The 24,088-nt window shown below is 41.5% G+C and overlaps 1 long non-coding RNA gene across 2 annotated transcripts in view; it reads right to left on the bottom strand.

Annotated features, from left to right (window-relative positions):
- Positions 1 to 214: 214 nt before the first annotated feature.
- LOC115136096 (uncharacterized) overlaps positions 215 to 24,088 on the bottom strand; it is a 30,566-nt gene continuing 6,692 nt past the window's right edge. The window contains exons 1-7 of one of the 2 annotated variants that reach the window (XR_010464932.1): positions 2,884 to 6,734; positions 1,664 to 1,773; positions 1,479 to 1,544; positions 1,089 to 1,150; positions 870 to 963; positions 627 to 726; positions 215 to 518 (exon numbers count right to left, since the gene is read on the bottom strand). This is a non-coding gene — a long non-coding RNA (uncharacterized LOC115136096). Of the gene's footprint in view, positions 519 to 626; positions 727 to 869; positions 964 to 1,088; positions 1,151 to 1,478; positions 1,545 to 1,663; positions 1,774 to 2,883; positions 6,735 to 24,088 lie in introns of those variants that run through there. The other variant, XR_010464931.1, reaches the window with a different exon arrangement.

Here is a 24,088-nt window from a genome sequence, read left to right as displayed (position 1 = left end):
GCACTGTCAATCAAAACCTTATGACCAGAATACTACGTATTTTTCTGACCACCGTGCGACCAGCTGGTGATAATTCTGACCACTGTATTATTTGCTACCGGTATAATGTACTGGTCATAGTTAAGACTTCATCATAACCTGGTAATGACCACCTGACTACAGCTTATTACCTACTGTAAAAAGTATTGCAGGGGATAAAGTTGGATATTGAAAACATTGTTCATTACATTTATTTGTTTCCATAGTCACCAATTAGTTTCAATCTGCAAAACATTCTTACATTTACAATAAATCAAACAATTCTATGCACATCTGCATACAGTAATTCTTTCATAATTTACCCACAGGCATTACATGCATAGAAAGACTGGGGCAGAGTATATGAAGGCGTATTGCTTTTTATTATTGATGATTATTAAGATTGGTGTGGTGGGGAAGATCCTCATCAAGGACCTCTGAGCAAAGAAGGTGATCTGGAGCGCAATGGCCCTTTTGAAGAGTGGTGTGATGGGTCAGATCTGCAGTGATGAGAATCAGCGCATTAGAACTTTATCGATATAGAGATTTTTTAACTAGTTATAGCTTAGAGATGTCTTTAAACAAGAGCAACTTGCTCATATACATACTTTAGGTCCTCCTCCACCACAGCGGTCAGGTGCACATTTTAGGACTTTACCGACGGCCCGCAACACATCAACCTCCCAAGTTTTCTGGCTTTTCATGACACTTAATGTAAGCATAAAAAGAGAATAAATTACAGATTGGCATAATGTGGGCATGCAGGACACGACAACAGTAACGCACAGTAAAATATATTTAAAATGTTGCATTGTCTATGTCAAATGTCTCAACTGCTCACATGTATTTACCAATTACAATGGAGCACACATGAGTGGTAGCAAGGCATGTTTGCTCCTCTGTCCCTTCATATTGAAGTGGGACATTAATTCATTGGTCATCAATCTGAAACATTTTAAAATTAGACAGTAGTTGGATCATTACATTGTTTAAATTGACGCTAAATAAGGTAGAGTGTTGCTTAATCCTAATACATGTTTTAATATTACAACAACTTTTTATAAACACACCACTCTATAATCCCGAGGACATTATCCCGGACAGTTCCCCCAATCCAGGACAGCTTGGCAGTCTTAAAAAAAGAAAGGTAAATACAAAAATGTAAGTATATGTAAAGACATAAATAGAGACAATAAAATATTATATCTTTCAGAAGTTGTGTGTCTGTCATATCATTCCTGCAGCAAACATAGCTAGTTAGAAATGGGTGTAATTCGCAAATCTCTTCCACATCTCTGCAACATGTTTGAGTGAGCGACAGGGAGAATGAGCAAGAGAAAGGGGAGAAACTTTATGTGGCTCACCAAGGAAGGTCTAAAAAAGGGAGTTAAAATAGGATGTTATTTGCTTTACAAACTTGTATTATTAGAAGCGGTGCTATTTCAATTGGATCTACTTACACTAAGATCAAGCAATCATGGGGAGCGGAATAGCATGTCTTCTGGGGAATACAGTCTCAGTGAGACCTGATGCAGAGAAAATACTAATGATAATCAGCATAGTACAAACCTAGCTCTAACCAAGCTGTTTAGTAGGAATCAATACACATTATTAAAGAGAAAACAAACATTTTCACACAACTTACTGTCAATGACTATGGATTTAAGAAGGACTGGTTCTGCTCTCTTTTCCCTGGGATGTGGGAGAATAGGTGGGTGGACAAGCACGCATCAGGTCATTGACATGTTTAAGGAACTGTAAAGACAGACAAATCATGATTCACCTTTAAGTTAACCTAGCTACTACAGAAGACATGTCTTTAGAAAGTTAGACTTAGCCTAGCAAGTACATTGACTATGTTGCCCTTCAGCAATGGCCAGCAGCATACCACCCTGCATCCCACTGCTGGCTTACTTTTGAAGCTAAGCAGGGTTGGTCCGAGTCAGTCCCTGTATGGGGGACCAGATGCTGATGGAAGTGGTGTTGGAGGGCCAGTAGGAGGCAATCTTTCCTCTGGTCTTAAAAAATATCTCAATTCCCCAGGGCAGTGATTGGGGACATTGCTCTGTGTAGGGTACTGGATAGGATGTTAAACGGGTGTCCTGACTCTCTGTGGCCACTAAAGATCCCATGGCATTTATTGTAAATGTAGGGGTGTTAATCCCAATCTGGCCCTGTTGAAGGATTTTTATCAATAATGACTAAATTATGTATACATTTAACGTAGAATTACAACTAACAGAATTCTATGCTGACTGATGAAGAATATGTTTGTATATAGGCAAAGAGGAAGTGTTAACAGACAACTTGTGACCACAGTGAAACTAACAACAGGAAAGATGTCTGGTCCCCAACCAGGGAGGGGAGAAAACGTTGGGCTTGCAGTAGATTGTGTAACATGTGGTAGGATATGATAAGCAATATGTATGTGTTGGAATGGAATTGAAAAGCAGCTTTGTCATTGTCTAAGAGGAGGAGGGACATTTATGATGAAATGAGAGGTATATAAACCAATGTACATGAAATGATGGGCAGAGCTCACGAGAATAAACACTATTGGCTAATCTTGGTGGCTGGTCTCTGTCCATTTCATGCAAATGAGAACCTTACAAATCCTTAGAAATGGACAGAGTGTTTTAATTGAATTGGTTAATGAACACAAAACTAAATTCATCCAACAGGCCCTCATACCATCATGGTCACCTAATCATCCCTAGCTTCCAATTGGTTCCTTCATCTCGACTGTAACTATATTCCCCAGGTTGTTGCTGAGAATGTGTTCTCAGTCAACTTGGTAAAACATTTTTTTACTAATAATAAGCAGACAGATTGAGAGAGAGCGACAACAAAACATAAGCTTTTTACATTTCTTAGCCTGCCGGCTAGATAACTTCTGTCTGCCATCCAAGCTAGAAGATTACTGCAATAGAGAAAATCAATAATTGAAGGTAGTTGAAAGGTGTTAGAATGAGTGTTGAGGGGGGATAGGCAAGGATCCCTGATGAATCAAGAAAAATTTCACATTCGTATTGGGAGGTACATGTTTCAAGAATTAGGCTAGATAACAATGTCACACACAGTCAATGTTTCCTATTTGCATTCATCAACCCTCTCTCGCGCGCACTCACTCACACGACAATGTTGACATGACAACCTTTTCTATAAATGATTGTGATCATCTCTCTCCCACTCTCTCACAAAGACATACACACAGCTAGCATGACAATGTTTTCTAAAGTTATTGTGATCATAATTTCTCTCACACACGCACGCACACACTCTTACTGTCATTAATAACTAAACATATCAAATGTCAAAACATTAGATAGCTAACTAGCTACAATGGGTACAAATTTAAATTTAACTTACCATGTCCATGGAGGATTAGCCAGAGAGCTAACGTTAGCTAGCTAAAATTAGCCAGCTAGCAAAACTTTCCATGACGTTCTTCTCCCCAACAAACTGCCAATTTACGTACAAAAGTAAAACAAGAATGCATGAGAACATGGATGACCACTTAGCAGTCAAATATTATTATTATTTTTTGTGCAAATTTCGAGAAACTGTCGTTTTCCAGCTGTGTTGTTGTGTAGCCTACCAGGCGCTCTGTCCCAACGGCCGTATGGAATGTTGACGCTTGAAATTCAAGTTTAAGTTGGAACTGATATGCCTATCTGCTTATTTAGATACAGAAATGTAAATAAAATGACTGCACGTATTTATGTTAATTGCTTAAAAACATTACGGGAAAATCTAATTGTCATAATGTATTTCCAGGGTCAAATTAAGGTGCGATATTTTTACTAATTATTGGCGGAAATAAATGGGATAAAAATATTTTGGGGGTAAATCATGGTGGATTGTATAGGATAATGAAATAAAATACATAGTCCTATTTGTTAAATTCTGAAAACAAGTTTAGTCATAATAGAACATCAAAATTGCTTTCAGTGGAACAGAAGGAAATGTGCAGCAAAACAGTGCAATTACACAGACAAAAGATTACCATTAGAAGCCAACACATACCCAAACTACCACCCAGTAAGCAAAATTACGTTGAAAAGACGTAAGATATTGACATGTGTAAGCAGGAAGTTCCAGACCATGACATGTGTAAGCAGTAAGAATTTGTTCTTTACTGACTTGCATAGTTAAACAAAGGTTAAATAAAATATATAAAATAAACGTGCATTTCAGGTGCTGAATGAAAGTTTAGAAAATATATTTTCTGGATGTTGAAAAAATATCTTATACGGACGTCGAAAAGACTACCTTTACGGACGTTGATTTGGGTGCTGAATGAAAAGGTGAAAATATGTATTTTCCGGATGACAAAAATACGTATTTTCAAGACACTGAAAAGGCATCATTTACAGAAGTTGAAAATACATATTTTTCGGAAATTAATTCTATGGCCAAATTTCAATTGCACATACATTCAATTAAATAAGCATTATATCACAATAATAATTTTTCAAGCCTCTTGATATAAAAAAAAAAGTATTGTTATTATTGTTTCCATCGGTCACATGCACTTATGTTAGCTTTTTCAAAAGCTTTGAAACTGGCAGCGATGATGTTCAAAGTAGTCCAAAAAACTCATATTTCAAACATCCAGCCTGACAAAAGATACATTTTATGCCTCACCATTAAGTTAGTTATTGCCAATACATATTAACAAAGTAGTGTACATTTGGTTTTGATATTTCATGTTTAATATTCATGTAAGATTTAGTCATTATTACAGAATAAACCAACGGACCCCTTCAACTAGAATAACATTTTTGTTTATCTATCTTAGTTGAATGCACGGACTCTAAGTTGCTCTGGATAAGAGTATCTGCTGAATAAACTAAATGTAAATGTAAAAACAAACACTTGCAAAGTATACTGGGTATTATTCGAATGCACTTGGACCCCAAGCCAGTGCAAATTTGTTCGGTGCGATCCAAATCTGAACAAATCATAGACGTCTAGGTTGTTTCACAAGTTTGAATATTACAGTAGAGCATAGTACAGTATGGTACAGAACAGTAAGGTTTTATTCAGTAGAGTAGGGTACACTATACTTTACTCTAGTGTGCTTTACTATATTGTACTATACTTTACTGTACTGTGTACTGCACTCTGCTGTGCTCTACTGTACTGTATGTACTGTGCTGTCCAAAGTTGTGAAACATAGTTGTCTAAGATTGGTTCAGATTTTGTCTGAACCAGACCAAATCTGAACCAATTATAGACTTCTATGTTTGGGCCAAATATAGGCCGGACCGGACGTCTGTGGACATTGAACTCAAGGCCAGTCCAAACCGGACAAAATCTAAACCAAACATCGAAGTCTATGATTGGTCTGGACCAAAAAATTACGTCCTTGGACGTTGAAATCAAGACTGGTCCAGACTGCACCAAAAACGTTGGTATAAGATGTCATGAAAAATACGCCTTTATCACTACTTATGCCCCCTTTGGTTCTTTCCTGGCAGGGCTTATATTCTGAAGTGACAAGTTTCCAATGAGATAGTTAATAGTCTTGTAAACATTATCTAAATGCATATGTTATCTCACCATGGAAACTCATATCTGCTTTTTTTTGTTCATGGGCCTATACAAATACTACATTTTTTCTCCTTTTTGTCATTGTTTGTAATGTGGAGCCTATAAGGAAAGCATTTATTTAATTTAAAGCATTTATTTTATCTTCATTGTCAAATCATGCACTACAGATTCTTATTCAATTTTTCTTTCACACATCATCAACTTGTGCATAGAAGATACAAATCAAAATGTATTTTTCTTTTCCATACGATAACCACTCCATATACGAAAATAATAGTTCAGATGTGGGGTATATCACAAAAACTTAAACTGAAAAAGAAGCATCCATGAAGAAATGACTATCTTTACCGGCGGCTGCTTACCCGACCATTCATAAGATGACGTTTCCCGCTTGTTTTACGATTGAGTTTTTGGTTGGGTATTTATTTGTCTTGATTTCTTGCACCAGCTGCTGTTGAATAGTGGAAATGTTAAAATTTTCGTGGCAGTCTGTGTGCAACAACCTGTGCATGTCTATTGCTGTCTTGTCTGGAAGTTAAGGGTCTCCTGAGAGAACGTGAGAAAATCTTCGCATCAAAGCATGATGAGGTTGTTGATCATTTCTGCCATGTCCAGCAGATAGAATCGAGCTGATGAAAATCAAACCATTCCGGTCTCAGTGTTGTGGGTTTTGCTCACGGTAGGCTACTACTCTTCCTCTCGTTGCCGTGGATAAAGAAGAGTGAATGCCACGGATAAATATCCACGCAGTTTCAAGCTCCTGCCGCGCAGAGATGCCACTCAGCTTTCGACTGAAGACATATACCGTTGTCTGTCTCATTTTACTAATGAATCTAGTCAAAACCATGTATGGCGCAGCCCGGCAAATATCCATGTCCTGATGAGTAGGCAAAGTCAATGAACTGTTAAGTAGCCTATTATTCAGAAATCTCATTGGAATTGAGATGCCTTTACTCTGTAGTAGTATCCTATTGAATATTCTGTGAAGAGCACTCTGCCAAATTATTTCCCACACTGATTTAACATATTCTAAGATAAGAGAGTACCAGTCAAAAGTTTGGGCACACCTACTAATTTAAGGTTTTTCTTTATTTTTACTATTTTCTACATTGTAGAATAATAGTGAATACATCAGAACTGTGAAATAACACATATGGAATCATGTAGTAACCAAAAAAGTGTTAAACAAATCAAAATATATTTTATATTTGAGATTCTTCAAAGTAGCTACGCTTACCCTTGATGAAAGCTTTGCACACTCTTGGTATTCTCTCAACCAGCTTCATGAGATAATTTAATTGCTTTCCATGTGACTAACAGGTGTGCCTTGTTAAAAGTTTATTTGTGGAATTTCTTTCCTTATTAATGCGTTGGAGCCAATCAGTTGTGTTGTGACAAGGTAGGGTGGTATACAGAAGATAGCGCTATTTGAAAAATACTAAGTCCATATTATGGCAAGAACTGCTCAAATAAGCAAAGAGAAATTACAGTCCATCATTACTTTAAGACATGAAGTCAGTCAATCTGGAAAATGTCAAATTTCTTCAAGTGCAGTCGCAAAAACCATCAAGGGCCATGATGAATCTGGCTCTCATGAGCACCGCCACAGGAAAGGAAGACCCAGAGTTACCTCTGCTGCAGAACACAAGTTCATTAGAGTTAACGGCACCTTAGATTTCAGCCCAAATAAATGCTTCACAGAGTCAAGTAACAGACACATAACATATGTTCAGAGGAGACTGCGTGAATCAGGCCTTCATGGTCGAATTGCTGCAAAGAAACCACTACTAAAGGACATCAAGAAGAAGAGACTTGCTTGGACCAAGAAACACAAGTAATGGACATTAGACTGGTGGAATTCTGTCCTTTAGTCTGATGAGTCCAAATTTGAGATTTTTGGTTCCAACCTCTGTGTCTTTGTGAGACGCAGAGTAGGTGAATGGATGATCTCTGCATGTGTGGTTCCCAATGTGAAGCATGGAGGAGGTGTGGAGGTGCTTTGCTGGTGAAACTGTCAGTGATTTATTTAGAATTCAAGGCACACTTAACCAGCATGGCTACCACAGCATTCTGCAGCGATACGCCATCCCATCTGGTTTGCACTTAGTGGGACTATAATTTGTTTTTCAACACACCTCCAGGCTATGTAAGGGCTATTTGACCAAGAAGGAGAGTGATGGAGTGCTGCATCAGATCACCTGGCCTCCACAATCCCCCGACCTCAACCTAATTGAAATGGTTTGGGATGAGTTGGACTGTCGGATTTTAGCAGACAAACATTGGGCAATAGCACGCTTGATGGCCTGGATGAGGATGAGAAAAATAACCACAACTCCCACTATTGGAAGTATCATGCTCACCAAAAAACTTTCCCATGTACCGAATGTGGAAGACAACCACATGACTGAGCCTAAAACATCTGGATTGTAATCATGATATTTAGCGCCCTCAGTCCTGATTTTTGTATTAGGTCAGTTATTTCTTCAGAATTATCAGGAATGTAAGTACAGCATTCAGCACCAATAACAGCACATCTACCCCCTTGTGAAGACAAGATAATCAAGGGCCAAACGATTTTGCATCACCACAGTCCGAATGGCAACCATCTCAGCCGTAATTTACTCAAGACTCTCAGTTGTTCTATTGGCTAGGATTTCCAAAGAGTTGGCCATATTAACCTCTCTGCGCACCGAACCCGTTAGCGGGATTAAATTCGACAACATACGGTGATCGCTACATAAATAGTCATATTAAACATTCATGAAAATACAAGTGTCTCACTTGGGTCGAAAGCCTAGAATCTTGCTAATCCAACTGCGTTGTCAGATTTTAAAAAAGGATTTACTGCGAAAGAATACGATGCGATTATCTGAGAACAAAGACCCATAAAAAAAACTTTTTCAACCAGCACAGGCGTAACATCACAAATTGCAATGAAATAAATTGTTTACCTTTGACGATCTTCCTCTGTTTGCAATACCAATGCTCATTGTTACACAATGAAGGGTTTTGTTTGATAAAATCCATTTTTATAGCCGAACACGAAACATTTTGTGAACCGCTTGTGATGAATTCCGTCTCATTCCATTTTCGACGACACATTCGATGTCAATACACACACTAAACGTGACTTTATCCAGTCATGTTTGGTTTCATTGCAATCAACTGGTTTGTATGTAACACAACCAAACGTGATGGGTCATTTTGCGGGACGTATTGACTGAAAGAAACCGATTTGAAGACAACAAGTGCACCAATGATATGACCTCTGTTTCGTTGATTGACTATTTTAACCCAATAACCACTGATCGTCTTGAAATCTAGCTGGGTAGATAGCCAATGAGCTGAGGTGAACGGCAATATGTAATGTTTATGTGTTGGAAGACCAACCCATGTAGTAAACTCCGGCGTAAAGAGGGTCATTCGCCATTGAAGATTCATACCGAAAGGAGCCACGCATGTTACGCACAGCATTATTTTGGTAAAGCGCATCTTCAGCTGTTTATATATATCAATCAGTATGGCGACTAAGTCAGGGAAAGCTAAATCTAAGTCTAGATATACAGATGTACACACAATTTTTGAAGAAACTGATCGGGAAAGCGAGACAGAGATTGTTGGAGGACGATTCATTTAGCGATTCCCAAATGGAGGAATATTTTTTGAACAGAGAGGACATCATATTGGACTGGTAAGTTCTTCTCATGCTAATGCCGTTGTTTGAAATTAATAATAATTTGAGTAGCAATATAAAAATTAAATGTGTAAAGTACACGTTGGCTATACATTGTGGGTGGGGGTATGTACTGTATGTGTATGACCCATAGCCTGTTTGTGTGTGTATATATACATATTGTGGATTAGAGGGAGCATGACCGAGATGCGTGTGTCTGCCGCTCCACCCCACCTCCACATGAAAGAAAAAGTGAAATGGAGACAGTAGATCTAGCTGGTCTGTCATAATATAATAGAGACAGTAGATCTAGCTGAAAATGTCATAATATAAAATAGACAGTAGATCTAGCTGTTCTGTCATAATATAAATGAGACAGTAGATCTAGCAGGTCTATAATAATATATTCAACCTTATGTTCCCTGTACTCTATATATATCTGTTTATTATACCTGTTGATACAGGGCTCATATGTGAAACTATTCTAACTGAACATTTTCTTTCACAGTGACAGTGACTCCGAATGGGAGCCCCCAGTGCCAAGGTGTCCATCCCCCACTGAAGCTGGTTCATCCAGCCGGACACCTGTTGTCTCAGCTCTACTGGGGCATGGACCGCAAAAAATTTCCCCATTCCAACTGCAATAAATGACTACAACAAGAGCATGGGAGTTGTGGACCTGTCAGATGCGCTGATAGGCTATTACAATGTTCTCCATAAGATGATGAAATGGTACAAGACTTTCTTCTATCATTTCATCGACATTTCTGTGGTGAATGCATTCATCCTACACAAGGAAATGGCTAAGAGCTCTGGAAAGCCCCCCATCTCACAGCTAGCCTTCAGAGAGCTGCTCATCAAGGAGCTTGCTGGCTACAGCACCACTGCACCACGTTCTGTCCCTTCTGCTCCTGCCACAAGTGGTGTTCACCTACCCAAATGTATTTCTGCAGGCATGGATGTGCCTCAGGGCCAAAAGGGCACGGCATGGAGGCGTCGCTGTGTTCTTTGCAAAATGAAGTCCCCCATCACCTGCACCACATGCTTGGTGACCCTCTGCTTTACAGCAGAAAGAGACTGCTATGGCACCTGGCATCAGCAGCACAATATTGTGTAGAGGACTGAGGGTCTTCCAAATATTGAAAGTGTTATTTTGTAAATTTATATATATTTTTTCTTGTTAGGGGGTGCGTTAGAATAGCATTTTGGTCTTTTGTATATACCACTGCTCAAAAAAATAAAGGGAACACTAAAATAACACATCCTAGTTCTGAATGAATTAAATATTCTTATTAAATACTTTTTTCTTTACATAGTTGAATGTGCTGACAACAAAATCACACAAAAATTATCAATGGAAATCAAATTTATCAACCCATGGAGGTCTGGATTTGGAGTCACACTCAAAATTAAAGTGGAAAACCACACTACAGGCTGATCCAACTTTGATGTAATGTCCTTAAAACAAGTAAAAATGAGGCTCAGTAGTGTGTGTGGCCTCCACGTGCCTGTATGACCTCGCTACAACGCCTGGGCATGCTCCTGATGAGGTGGCGGATGGTCTGCTGAGGGATCTCCTCCCAGACCTGGACTAAAGCATCCGCCAACTCCTGGACAGTCTGTTGGTGGATGGAGCGAGACATGATGTCCCAGATGTGCTCAATTGGATTCAGGTCTGGGGAATGGGCGTGCCAGTCCATAGCATCAATGCCTTCCTCTTGCAGGAACTGCTGACACACTCCAGCCACATGAGGTCTAGCATTGACTTGCATTAGGAGGAACCCAGGGCCAACCGCACCAGCATATGGTCTCACAAGGGGTCTGAGGATCTCATCTCGGTACCTAATGGCAGTCAGGCTACCTCTGGCGAGCACATGGAGGGCTGTGCGGCCCCCCAAAGAAATGCCACCCCACACCATGACTAACCCACCGCCAAACCGGTCATGCTGGAGGATGTTGCAGGCAGCAGAACGTTCTCCACGGCGTCTCCAGACTCTGTCACGTCTGTCATATGTGCTCAGTGTGAACCTGCTTTCATCTGTGAAGAGCACAGGGCGCCAGTGGCGAATTTGCCAATCTTTGTTGTTCTCTGGCAAATGCCAAACGTCCTGCACGGTGTTGGGCTGTAAGCACAACCCCCACCTGTGGACGTCGGGCCCTCATACCACCCTCATGGAGTCTGTTTCTGACCGTTTGAGCAGACATGTACATTTGTGGCCTGCTGGAGGTCATTTTGCAGGGCTCTGGCAGTGCTCCTCCTGCTCCTTCTTGCACAAAGGTGGCGGTAGCGGTCCTGCTGCTGGGTTGTTGCCTACGGCCTCCTCCACATCTCCTGATGTACTGGCCTGTCTCCTGGTAGCGCCTCCATGCTCTGGCCACTACGCTGACAGACACAGCAAACCTTCTTGCCACAGCTCGCATTGATGTGCCATCCTGGATGAGCTGCACTACCTGAGCCACTTGTGTGGGTTGTAGACTCCATCTAATGCTACCACTAGTGTAGAAAAGGCCCATGGAGTTGGTGGAATAATCCTTTAATTCATTGCCATTTACTCAGCTGGGCCAGGGGTGCTTTAGTTAGGTCAGGTGGAAATGTCTGACAGATCTCAACTCCATAAAAGGAGGAAATTGCCATTGCCTGAGCTCGCTGCTTTCTCTTCCTTAACTCCATCAGATCCAGAAGTTTTGTGTGTCCATGAATCCACACTACTCAGTAAATATACCACTTTATGGTTAAAGGAATTCCTGCCTCAGTCTCATCCATTCCTCTGTCACCTGACACGTGACCACCTGTTCACCTTCACTGTCAGTCATCCTACCTGTCCAGCTACCCACACAGATTCCACTAATCTTTCAACTAGAGGGAAAGCACCGCCAGCATTCAAAAGTGACCAAAACATCAGCCAGGAAGCATAGGAACTGAGAAGTGATCTGTGGTCACCACCTGCAGAACCACGCCTTTATTGGAGGTGTCTTGCTAATTGCCTATAATTTCCACCTGTTGTCTATTCCATTTGCACAACAGCATGTGAAATTTATTGTCAATCAGTGTTGCTTCCTAAGTGGATAGTTTGATTTCACAGAAGTGTGATTGACTTGGAGTTACATTGTGTTGTTTAAATGTTCCCTTTATTTTTTTGAGCAGTGTAGTTATTCCATTCAAAATGTATAACTTCACCAATTTGGCCACTTGGGTACATTTGGGCTACTTGTGTGGGACACCTGGGCGACTTCATGATAAATGTCATGTAAAACACTCATTTTGGAAGTTATCATTCTGAAACATTGCACAAGTACTGTTGCCCTCTTATATTTTTCACTGAAATTGTCCCGATCATCCTATCTGAGTGTTTGTTTTGTCTTGTTCATTTTAAAGATGATACAACAATAAAAATAAAAAGCGTATGTTTTTTTTCATTGTATTATCTAAACCAGATCTATTGTGTTATATTCTCCTACATTCCTTTCACATTTCCACAACGTTCAAAGTGTTTTCTTTCAAATGAAACCAAGAATATGCATATCCTTGGTTCTGGGCCTGAGCTACAGGCAGTTAGATTTGGGTATGTCTTCAGGCCGAAATTGAAAAAATTAGGGGTGGGGGGGTAGCTGTAAGAGGTTAATAACTTCCAATGCTATTTTAGAAATACCATTAGAGGGAAAAGCAATCAAATAATCTGTTTCTGTAATCCCATGTTTATGAATGTTTTACATGGGGTACAACACTGCCACAACTTTGGTAATCAGGAATAGGCATAGGATCCACAGATAAAGTCCCATTAGAAGCTATTATACCATTATTGATGATATTACCGAAGGTATTGGCATAAAAAGTAGTCATAGTGCCATTACTGAGAGTCAATTCAACAGACAGACATTCCGCAACCTTAGTACTGTCGCAGGCAGATAGATAGATCTGTTGTTTGAACACACTTACTCTGTCCTACTTTGACAAACGTGTCCTGGTGCAGTTGAGACAAGTTCCGTAACCTATTCAAGTACAAGAAAGTAACCTATTAAAACATAATCACCCAACATGGGCATGTGTAGTAACTAGGTAAGGTGGTCGATGATTAGTGTCATTGGGAATTTCAAATTAAGGAAGGTACTGCAGAACTAGGTACTCTCACATGTTGATACTCAACATTCTCACCCCAATTAACATCTCTCCATATCCCCAACATTTCACTCTGGTTATAAGGAATTGCCCTTAAAATGAAATATCAGCCCTTGATGTGAATGGTGCATACGTACAAACCTAACAACTACTTTGATTGACTACTCTGGCATAGTGTAGAGAGAGGGCTAGAAATGTATTGACGCCCAGTGTCCCTCATCCTGCTGACATTTCTCTGTGTTAGAAATGGAAACACCACCCACATCCTGGATTAGGAGGAAACTCGCAAGGAATATAATTTCAAACATCCTTCACTTGTCACCAAGGCAATAATATTCAATCGTCCTATTGTCAAGGTAATCAATCACAAAGTCCTTCAAAAGTGACCAGCTCTTCCACACTGGTATCAGTCCCACAGGTAACAATTACAAATTTTGCCGGTAATGAGGAATTCTTCCACTGGTTGCACTTCACCGGTGATCTTGTATCGTTTCAGGTACAGTCAAGGGATATTGCTGCAGCCTCAGATGATAGATTCTCATAACATGTAAAGACGGAAACAAAAAAGTGAAAGTAAACCCTCTTAATTAAGGATACCCCCTTTTTTTCAATTTTCACCTTAAATGACACACCCAAATCTAACTGACTGTAGCTCAGGCCCTGAAGCAGGGATATGCATATTCTTGGTACCATTTGAAAGGAAACACTTTGAACGTTGTGGAAATGTGAAAGGAATGTAATTGAATATAACAGAATAGACCTGGTAAAAGATAATACAAAGAAAAAAAAGTTGTATTTTTTTTCTACCATCTTTGAAATGCAAGAAAAAGGCCATAATGTATTATTCCAGCCCAGGTGCAATTTAGATTTGGTCCACTAGATGGCAGCAGTCTATGTGCAACGTTTTAGACTGATCAAATGAACCATTGCATTTATGTTAAAAATGTTGAGTCAAGACTGCCCAAATGTGCCTAATATGTTTATTAATAACTGTTCATGTTCAAAATTATGCACTCCTCAAATAATAGCATGGTATTATTTCACTGTATATTGGACAGTGCAGTTAGATTAACAAGATTTTAAGCTATTCTGCCAATATCAGATATGTCTATGTCCTGGGAAATTCTTGTTACTTACAACCTCATGTTAGCTCAACCGTCCCATGAAAGGGACACTGATCCCGAAAAAGGAAAGTAACATGTCCTGGTTTCAAGAGATGCTTACTTAGATTTCCCTAGGTAATCATGTCCCGATTTTCTGGAAAATGTTAGACATTTCACCTATTATCCACTAAATATTAGCAGATTAGTTACAGGTGGGAGCCAGACAGGCTGTGTGTACACCTTTGAGAGGTACCGTTCATTATGGGTATAGATCAAGGATGGACAACTTTGATGGGGGTTGGGGTCACAAAAAATCTGAACTCACTCATCATGGGGAGCCGCAGTTGCGCCACCACATCTGATCAAATCAAATGTATTTATACAGTCCTTTGTACATCAGCTTATCAAAGTGCTGTACAGAAACCCAGCCTAAAACCCCAAACAGCAAGCAATGCAGGTGTTGAAGCACATTGGCTAGGAAAAACTCCCTAGAAAGGCCAAAATCTAGGAAGAAACCTAGAGAGGAACCAGGCTATGAGGGGTGGCCAGTCCTCTTCTGGCTGTGCCGGGTGGAGATAACAGAACATGGCCAAGATGTTGAAATGTTCATAAATTACCAGCATGGTCAAATAATAGGTCTGGGACAGGTAGCACGTCCGGTGAACAGGTCAGGATTCCATAGCCGCAGGCAGAATAGTTGAAACTGGTGCAGCAGCACAGCCAGGTGGACTGCGGACAGTAAGGAATCATCATGCCAGGTAGTCCTGAGGCATGGTCCTAGGGCTCAGGTCCTCCGAGAGAGAGAATTAGAGAGAGCATACTTAAATTCACATAGGACACCGGATAAGACATTTTACATTTAAGTCATTTAGCAGACACTCTTATCCAGAGCGACTTACAAATTGGTGCATTCACCTTATGACATCCAGTGGAATGCTGGAGAAGTACTCCAGATATAACAAACTGACCCTAGCCCCCCGACACATAAACTACTGCAGCATAAATACTGGAGGCTGAGACAGGAGGGGTCAGGAGACACTGTGGCCCCATCCAACGATACCCCCGGACAGGGCCAAACAGGAAGGAAATAACCCCACCGACTTTGCCAAAGCACAGCACCCACACCACTAGAGGGATATCTTCAACCACCAACTTACCATCCTGAGACAAGCCCGAGTATAGCCCACAAAGATCTCCGCCACGTCACAACCCAAGGGGGGGCGCCAACCCAGACAGGAAGATCACATCAGTGACTCAACTCACTCAAGTGACACACCCCTCCTAGGGACGGCATGAAAGAGCACCAGTAAGCCAGTGACTCAGCCCCTGTAATAGGGTTAGAGGCAGAGAATCCCAGTGGAAAGAGGGGAACCGGCCAGGCAGAGACAGCAAGGGCGGTTCGTTGCTCCAGAGCCTTTCCGTTCACCTTCACACCTCCTGGACCAGACTACACTCAATCATAAGACCCACTGAAGAGATGAGTCTTCAGTAAAGATTTAAAGGTTGAGACCGAGTCTGATACATTTTATTTTTTGTAGTTTTAGCGTAAATTCCGTGCAATTCTACATAGTTTGCCATGAAAGATTTTGCAATTTTATAATTAATTTCATGCAATTTGACACATTTTGCCATAGGGTGGAGAGAAATGTTTACAGTTTTTAATATGATATCTAATAAAGTCAATGGGTGGTAATTTGGCCATGATTACTACACGTTTAGATAGCTGGCCGCTAGACTAACTTACCAATCTAAAACATTTTAGCTGACATGGACTAATTGAGTAACAAGAAATCTTGCAATATGCCTTTGATGTATTTGAGAAAAGTAGTCAACGTCATAATTTATTTTTTAAATACATTTTACCCCCCTTTTCACCCCAATTTTGTGATATCCAAGTGGTAGTTATGATCTTGCCTCATTACTGCAACTTCCCAACAAACTAGGGAGACGCCAAGGTCGAGTCATGCGTCCTCCGAAACAAGACCCCTCAAAATGGTGGAAAATTCAAAATTGCAGACCTAAGTCCTTGAGGCAAATTTGTTCCTTGTAAGGAGAGGGAACTATGTACCGAATTTCAGGACTCTAGATCTCACAGGATGAGGGGTGTGTACTTTCAGTTGCTTGTTATAGCTTCCCCATGTGGCGCATTAACATGGCATTGCTTAAGAGGGTCCCTTGGACCTTGACCTTTTGCAAAGTCTCAAGCTCTAAGAATAATAATGCCAACAAATACAATAGGGTTTGCTGCTGAAACGCTAATAATAGCCATGTTTGGGTGAGAAGATGCACAGAAATGAAACCGACTACACCGTGCCCATTGTTGAATAAGTACAGTGAGGTGAACAGACTAGAATCCGATCTAGTGCATGATAGATTGGACTGACAGCGAGACCCGCTCCACTGAGGCCCGAGCTGTAGAAAAGAAAGATGTTAAGGAGAGCTGTAATTAAAGCTAGCGTGAGTGACTATGCTGCATGCTCCGAGAGAGCTGAGCAGTGGGGTATTCAAACTTAATGATCATGTCCTTCACGCCCCATTGCTTTACGGCTCTTTAAATGAAAAATGATTTTAGAAGAAATGAAGGTAAAGTATTTAAGTTGCCTTGGTTGGCGTGAAAGGTATCTGAATACAGACAATATTTGTCTTGATTCAGGTGAGCTGGCCAGGCACCAGACACATTTTCTATTCTATTTTCTATGTGAAATTGCAGGGCAATGCAACTTGAAGGAATTCGTTTATTTTCAGAGGGAGGGGCATTACCTGTTCATTTAGATGGCCAATGGATATCTACAGGACATTTTGTTTTGTGCGCATAGAAATAAATGTGAACATAAACATGCACAGACACCCACTCTACATTGGTTTGTGTTGGTTAAAGCGGTGACAGCCTATTCAAACAAATAAGAATGACTTATACAGGTCTGTACGTCAAGGACATTCAGTGTACTGTATTCCAACCACACACACATCTTAAGTGAACTGAATTCTCTTTGTGCTTGTTCGTGGGCTCACATCTCCTCACCCACTCGATCACCGCAAATGAATCTCTGTCTGTCTGTCTGTGAGTCTGTGTGTGTGTGTGTCTGTGTGTGTGTGTCTTATGGTCCCACAATGATCCTTATGTTCTGCTTTTAATTTGGAATTCAATGAAGTAGCTGTCATTGTTCCTCATCACTCTAACACCTAGCCACAGATCTCACAATTACCATTTGAATGATCCTGCGTCATGAGAGATTCAACAAAGAATCACAGCTCTCCACGTTAAAGGTCATTCTGAATCTTAGTCCTTGGCTCATGCTAGCCCTTTTCAGCGCAGTGAACTACAGTGGCTATCACTTGATAAAATGGTAATTCAGCTGAAGCTGGGATTGGCCCATAAAATAGTGTATGTTACACTCCCCCAGTATCTAAATAACTATTTTACTACTGTTAGGAACTCTCATTCTTAAGCCACGAGAGGCAGTGGCACAGATTGTGCCATGTCCATTCAAGAGTGGTACTGGCCAGAACACGTTTATATATACGGCAGTGGAGAAGAACAAATGGAGAAGAACAAATGTCCGGCTGAGATAAAAACGGTTTCTGACATTCTTCGGTTCAAACACTCGATAAAAACGGGTTTCTGACATTCTTCGGTTCAAACACTCCCGCAAGGCTTGGTTAATGTTGAGATAGCCTCATAGCCAAGTGGAAAGCCAATCTGCGCTAGTGTATGGATTTCTTGTGTATATATATATTTTTGTATATATGTAAATGTGGACATTGTGTATGATTGAATGTTTAGCACAGAGTGCCCATGTCACTTGTTTTGCTCTGCAGCCTCTTGCTTACCAATAGAGGACCACAATGGAAACAAGTATTTTACTTTTTGTGTATATAATCCTCTGCAATTTTGGTACATGTATTAGACGCCTGGTGTGGCTTTATGTATTTTAAATTGTCAAATCAAAGTGCATGTCTTTGGCATCCACAGGCAAAAACATTACTTCATGTTCAGCATCACAGCACTTTCTAAAGGTCTTCTTTTTTCCCCTGCCATTTCATACAGTGTAACATTATATTCCCCTCTCCCGCTTCATGATTAAAACATAAGAGTGTGACAGGAAAGGAGAGTGTATAAAATGCCTTTGATCCTATTAGCAATGCGGAGACACTTTCTCCATGCGAGTCTGGAGGTGTGCTGTTTTACTATCGCCCATCATGGATTATTTCAAAGGGCTCCTGGATCTCTAGTGTCAGACACCCGTAGGTCATGGCCACAGCATGGTTGTATGATCATGTGGGACAACCATAGAAATAGAATGGGGACAATGCCGCAACATGAATGGGCAGGATTTTATTAAAGTATAGACTGTATCAGTAGCAGAGACTGCATTTCCTCCCTCAAAGGTCCAAAAGAATTAGCTGTGCTGAAAAAAAATAGCAGAGCCAACTGATTGAGAGACTAGTCAAGGACCATATCATCTCCACCCTACCTGACACCCTAGACCCACTCCAATTTGCTTACCGCCCAAATAGGTCCACAGACAATGCAATCTCAACCACACTGCACACTGCCCTAACCCATCTGGACAAGAGGAATACCTATGTGAGAATGCTGTTCATCGACTACAGCTCAGCATTTAACACCATAGTACCCTCCAAAACCCGCCATCAAGCTCGAGACCCTGGGTTTCGACCCCGCCCTGTGCAACTGGGTACTGGACTTCCTGACGGGCTGCCCCCAGGTGGTGAGGGTAGGTAACATCTCCACCCCGCTGATCCTCAACACTGGGGCCCCACAAGGGTGCGTTCTGAGCCCTCTCCTGTACTCCCTGTTCACCCACGACTGCGTGGCCATGCACGCCTCCAACTCAATCATCAAGTTTGCGGACGACACTACAGTGGTAGGCTTGATTACCAACAACGACGAGATGGCCTACAGGGAGGAGGTGAGGGCCCTTGGAGTGTGGTGTCAGGAAAATAACCTCCCACTCAACGTCAACAAAACAAAAGGAGATGATTGTGGACTTCTGGAAACAGCAGAGGGAGCACCCCCCCTATCCACATCGATGTGACAGTAGTGGAGAGGGTAGTAAGTTTTAAGTTCCTCGGCGTACACATCACAGACAAACTGAATTGGTCCACCCACACAGACAGCGTCGTGAAGAAGGCGCAGCAGCGCCTCTTCAACCTCAGGAGGCTGAAGAAATTCAGCTCGTCACCAAAAGCACACAAACTCCTACAGATGCACAATCGAGAGCATCCTGTCGGGCTGTATCACCGCCTGGTACGGCAACTGCTCCGCCCACAACCGTAAGGCTCTCCAGAGGGTAGTGAGGTCTGCACAACGCATCACCGGGGGCAAACTACCTGCCCTCCAGCACACCTACACCACCCGATGTCACAGGAAGGCCATAAAGATCATCAAGGACAACCACCACCCGAGCCACTGCCTGTTCATCCCGCTATCATCCAGAAGGTGCGGTCAGTACAGGTGCATCAAAGCTGGGACCGAGAGACTCAATAACAGCTTCTATCTCAAGGCCATCAGACTGTTAAACAGCCACCACTAACATTGAGTGGCTGCTGCCAACACACTGACTCAACTCCAACCACTTTATTAATGGAAATTGATGTAAAATATATCACTAGCCACTTTAAACAATGCTACTTAATATAATGTTTACATACCCTACATTACTCATCTCATATGTATATACTGTACTTGATACCATCTACTGCATCTTGCCTATGCCATTCTGTACCATCACTCATTCATATATCTTTATGTACATATTCTTTATCCCTTTACACTTGTGTGTATAAGGTAGTCGTTTTGGAATTGTTAGGTTAGATTACTCGTTGGTTATTACTGCATTGTCGGAACTAGAAGCACAACCATTTCGCTACACTCGCAATAACATCTGCTAACCATGTGTATGTGACAATTAAATTAGATTTTATGGCTCACCATACAAATAGAGACACCAACAATGGAAACGCTATTAATCATTTCCCTCCTTTTTCAGCACCTAGACCTACTGTATATGTGGATGCAGACTAAGATTGCATCCCAAATGGCACCTTATTCTTAATGTAGTGCACTACTTTTGACCATGGGCCCAGCTAATTTCAGGTGCTAAGCATGAGTCTGGAAACAAACACTTTATCGGTGTTGTGTTTTGGGAAATCAGAGTTCTCACATCACAAGTTGTTTGCGTATGATAAGCCATGGGAGTAGAGGGAGGGGGACGAGTGGCCTTTAGTCACCTAAGCTTCTGTTGCTTTAATTGAAAATCTCACCTCCTGCTGTTTTCACGGCGGGATCCTGTCAGGGAATAGAGGACTAATTGGATTTTGGAAACATTAGCTGCATATAAATAACTTAAAGATACACATTGAGAGGACTGACAGTCATCATTTATTCTAGGGAACTTAGGCACACGGTCATTTTGATCTCACCCTTAATAAGGGCACACACCATAACGCATGTTGGCCATGCACAGCCCTATGCAGTAGCTCACCTTTGTGGGTGTCGACGAGCTGTGGTGATGCCCAACCTGTTGCTGGAGAGCTACCGTCCTGTAGGTTTTCGCTCCAACCACTGTTGTAACTAACCTGATTCAGTTTCTCAACCAGCTAATTATAAGAATCATGTGTGCTAGATTAGGGTTGGAGTGAAAACTTTCAGCACGGTACGTGTTTGGGAACATGATTAGTTATTTTATTTAACTAGGCAAGTCAGTTAAGATCAAGTTCTTATTTACAATGACAGCCTACCCCGCCCAAGGTCAGGGCAAAACTGATCTGGCCCTCAAAATTGTGAAAGACTCCAGCCACCAAAGAAATACACTGTTCTTTCTACAACCTCACGTCAACCAGTACTGGAGCGCCAAATCCTGGACCAAAAGGCTCCTGAACAGCTTCTACCCCCAAGCCAAAAGCTTGCTGACAATTCATCAAATGGGTACCTGGACTATTTACATTGACCCCTTTTTTTGTTGCACTGACTCTACACTCACTCGACTCTACTCACACACACTACACTGATACTCCAACACACCCATGCATATTGACGACACACACTCGCACTCCTCACATGCGGTGCTGCTACTCTTATCTTGTCTGATTGCCTAGTCACTTTTACTCCTACCTACAGTACAGTGACTTTAGAAAGTATTCACACACCTTGACTTGTTCCTTATTATGTTGTGTTACAGCCTGAATTGAGATTGTGTCACTGGCCTACACACAATACATTCATGTTTAGAAATCTATTTAAAACAAACAGCTGAAATATCTTGAGTCAATAAATATTCAACCCCTTTGTTATGGCAAGTCTAAACAAGTTCAGGAGTATTAAGAAGTCCCATAATAAGTTGCATGGACTCTGTGTGCAATAATCGTGTTTAACATTATTTTTCAATGACTACCTCATCTCGAGGGCAGCCCGAGTGGCACAGCGGTCTAAGGCACCGCATCTCAGTACTAGAGGTGTCACTACTGTTACCCTGGTTCGAATGCAGGCTGTATCACGACCGGCCGTGATTGGGAGTCCCATAGGGTGGTGCACAATTGGCCCAGCGTTGTCCGGGTTTGGCCGTCATTGTAAACAAGAATTTATTCTTAACTGACTTGCCTAGTTAAATATAATATAAAATATGTACAATTATCTGTAAGGTCCCTCAGTCGAGCAGGGAATTTCAACCACAAAGACCAGGGAGGCTTTCCAATTCTTTGCAAAGAGCACCTATTGGTAGAAAAGTTTTTTAAAAAGCAGACATTGAATAGCCCTTTGAGCATGGTGAAGTTATTAATTACACTTTGGATGGTGTATCAATACACCCAGTTTCCGGAGAGGAAGGAAACTGCTCAGGGATTTCACCATGAGGCCAATGGTGATTTTAAAACAGTTAGAGTTTAATGGCTGTGATAGGAGAAAACGGAGGATGGATCAACAACCTTGTAGACACTCCACAGTACTAACCTAAATGACAGGGTGAAAAGAAGGAAGCCTGTACAGAATAAACATATTCCAAGGCATGCATCCTGTTTGCAATAAGGCACTAAAGTAAAACTGCAAAAAAGTGGCAAAGACATGAACTTCATGTCCGGGGCAAGTCCAACACATTATTTTATTTAACTAGGCAAGTCAGTTAAGAACACATTCTTATTTTCAATGATGGCCTAGGAACAGTGGGTTAACTGACTTGTTCAGGGGAAGAAAGACCGATTTTTACATTGTCAGCTTGAGGAGTCGATCTTGCAACCTTCCAGTTACTAGTCCAATGCTCTAACCACGAGGCTACCTGCCGCCCCATCTCTGAGTACACTCTTAATATTTTCAAGCATGGTGGTGGCTGCATCATGTTATGGGTATGTTTATCAATGGCAAGGACTAGGGAGTTTTTAGGATCAAAAGAAACGGAATAGAGCTAAGCACAGGAAAACCTGGTTCAGTCTGCTTTCCACCAGACAATGGGAGACAAATTCAACTTTCAGCAGGACAATAACCTTTAAACACAAAGCTAAATATAAAATCAAGATGACATTGAATGGGCCTCCCGAGTGGTGCAGTGGTCTAAGGCACTGCATCGCAGTGCTAGCTGTCCCACTAGAGATTCTGGGTTCGAGTGCAGGCTGTCGCAGTCGGCCACGGCCGGGAGACCCATGGGGCGGCACACAATTGGCCCAGAATCCTCCGGGTTAGGGAAGGGTTTGGCTGGCAGGGATGTCCTTGTCCCATCGCTCATTAGCGATGGGACAAGGTGGGCTGGGCGCAGTGCACACTGACAGTTGCATGGTGTCTCCTCCGACACGTTGATGTGGCTGGCTTCTGGGTTAAGCGGGCATTGTGTCAAGAAGCAGTGCGGCTTGGTTGGTTTGTGTTTCGGAGGACGCACGGCTCTCGACCCTCGCCTCTCCCATGTCCGTACGGGAGTTGCAGCAATGAGACAAGACTAACTACCAATTGGATACCATGAAATTGGGGAGAAAAGGGGTTTAAAAAAAATATGACATTGAATGTTCTTGAGTGGTGCAGTTTTGACTTAAAGCGGCTTGAAAATGGCTTTCTGGCAATGATCAACAAAAAAATTTGCAGATTATTCTGTAAAGATTGTACAATCCAGCTGTACGAAGATCCTTAGAGACTCACAACTGTAAATTGCTTCCAAAGGTGATTCTAACATGTACTGACTCAGGGGTGTGGATACTTAGTGGGGCAAAAAAGTATTTAGTCAGCCACCAATTGTGCAAGTTCTCCCACTTAAGATGAGAGGCCTGTAATGTTCATCATAGGTACACTTCAACTATGACAGACAAAATGAGAGAAAAAAAATCCAGAAAATTACATTGTAGGATTTTTAATGAATTTATTTGCAAATTATGGTGGAAAATAAGTATTTGGTCACCTACAAAGCAAGATTTCTGGCTCTCACAGACCTGTAACTTCTTCTTTAAGAGGCTCCTCTGTCCTCCACTCGTTACCTTTATTAATAACACCTGTTTGGACTTGTTATCAATATAAAAGACACCTGTCCACAACCTCAAACAGTCACACTCCAAACTCCACTATGGCCAAGACCAAAGAGCTGTCAAAGGACACCAGAAACAAAATTGTAGACCTGCACCAGGCTG

This window comes from Oncorhynchus nerka, linkage group LG10, assembly GCF_034236695.1.
Source record: "Oncorhynchus nerka isolate Pitt River linkage group LG10, Oner_Uvic_2.0, whole genome shotgun sequence".
NCBI classification, from domain to species: Eukaryota; Metazoa; Chordata; class Actinopteri; order Salmoniformes; family Salmonidae; genus Oncorhynchus; species Oncorhynchus nerka.
This window is presented reverse-complemented; position numbering and strand designations above follow the sequence as displayed.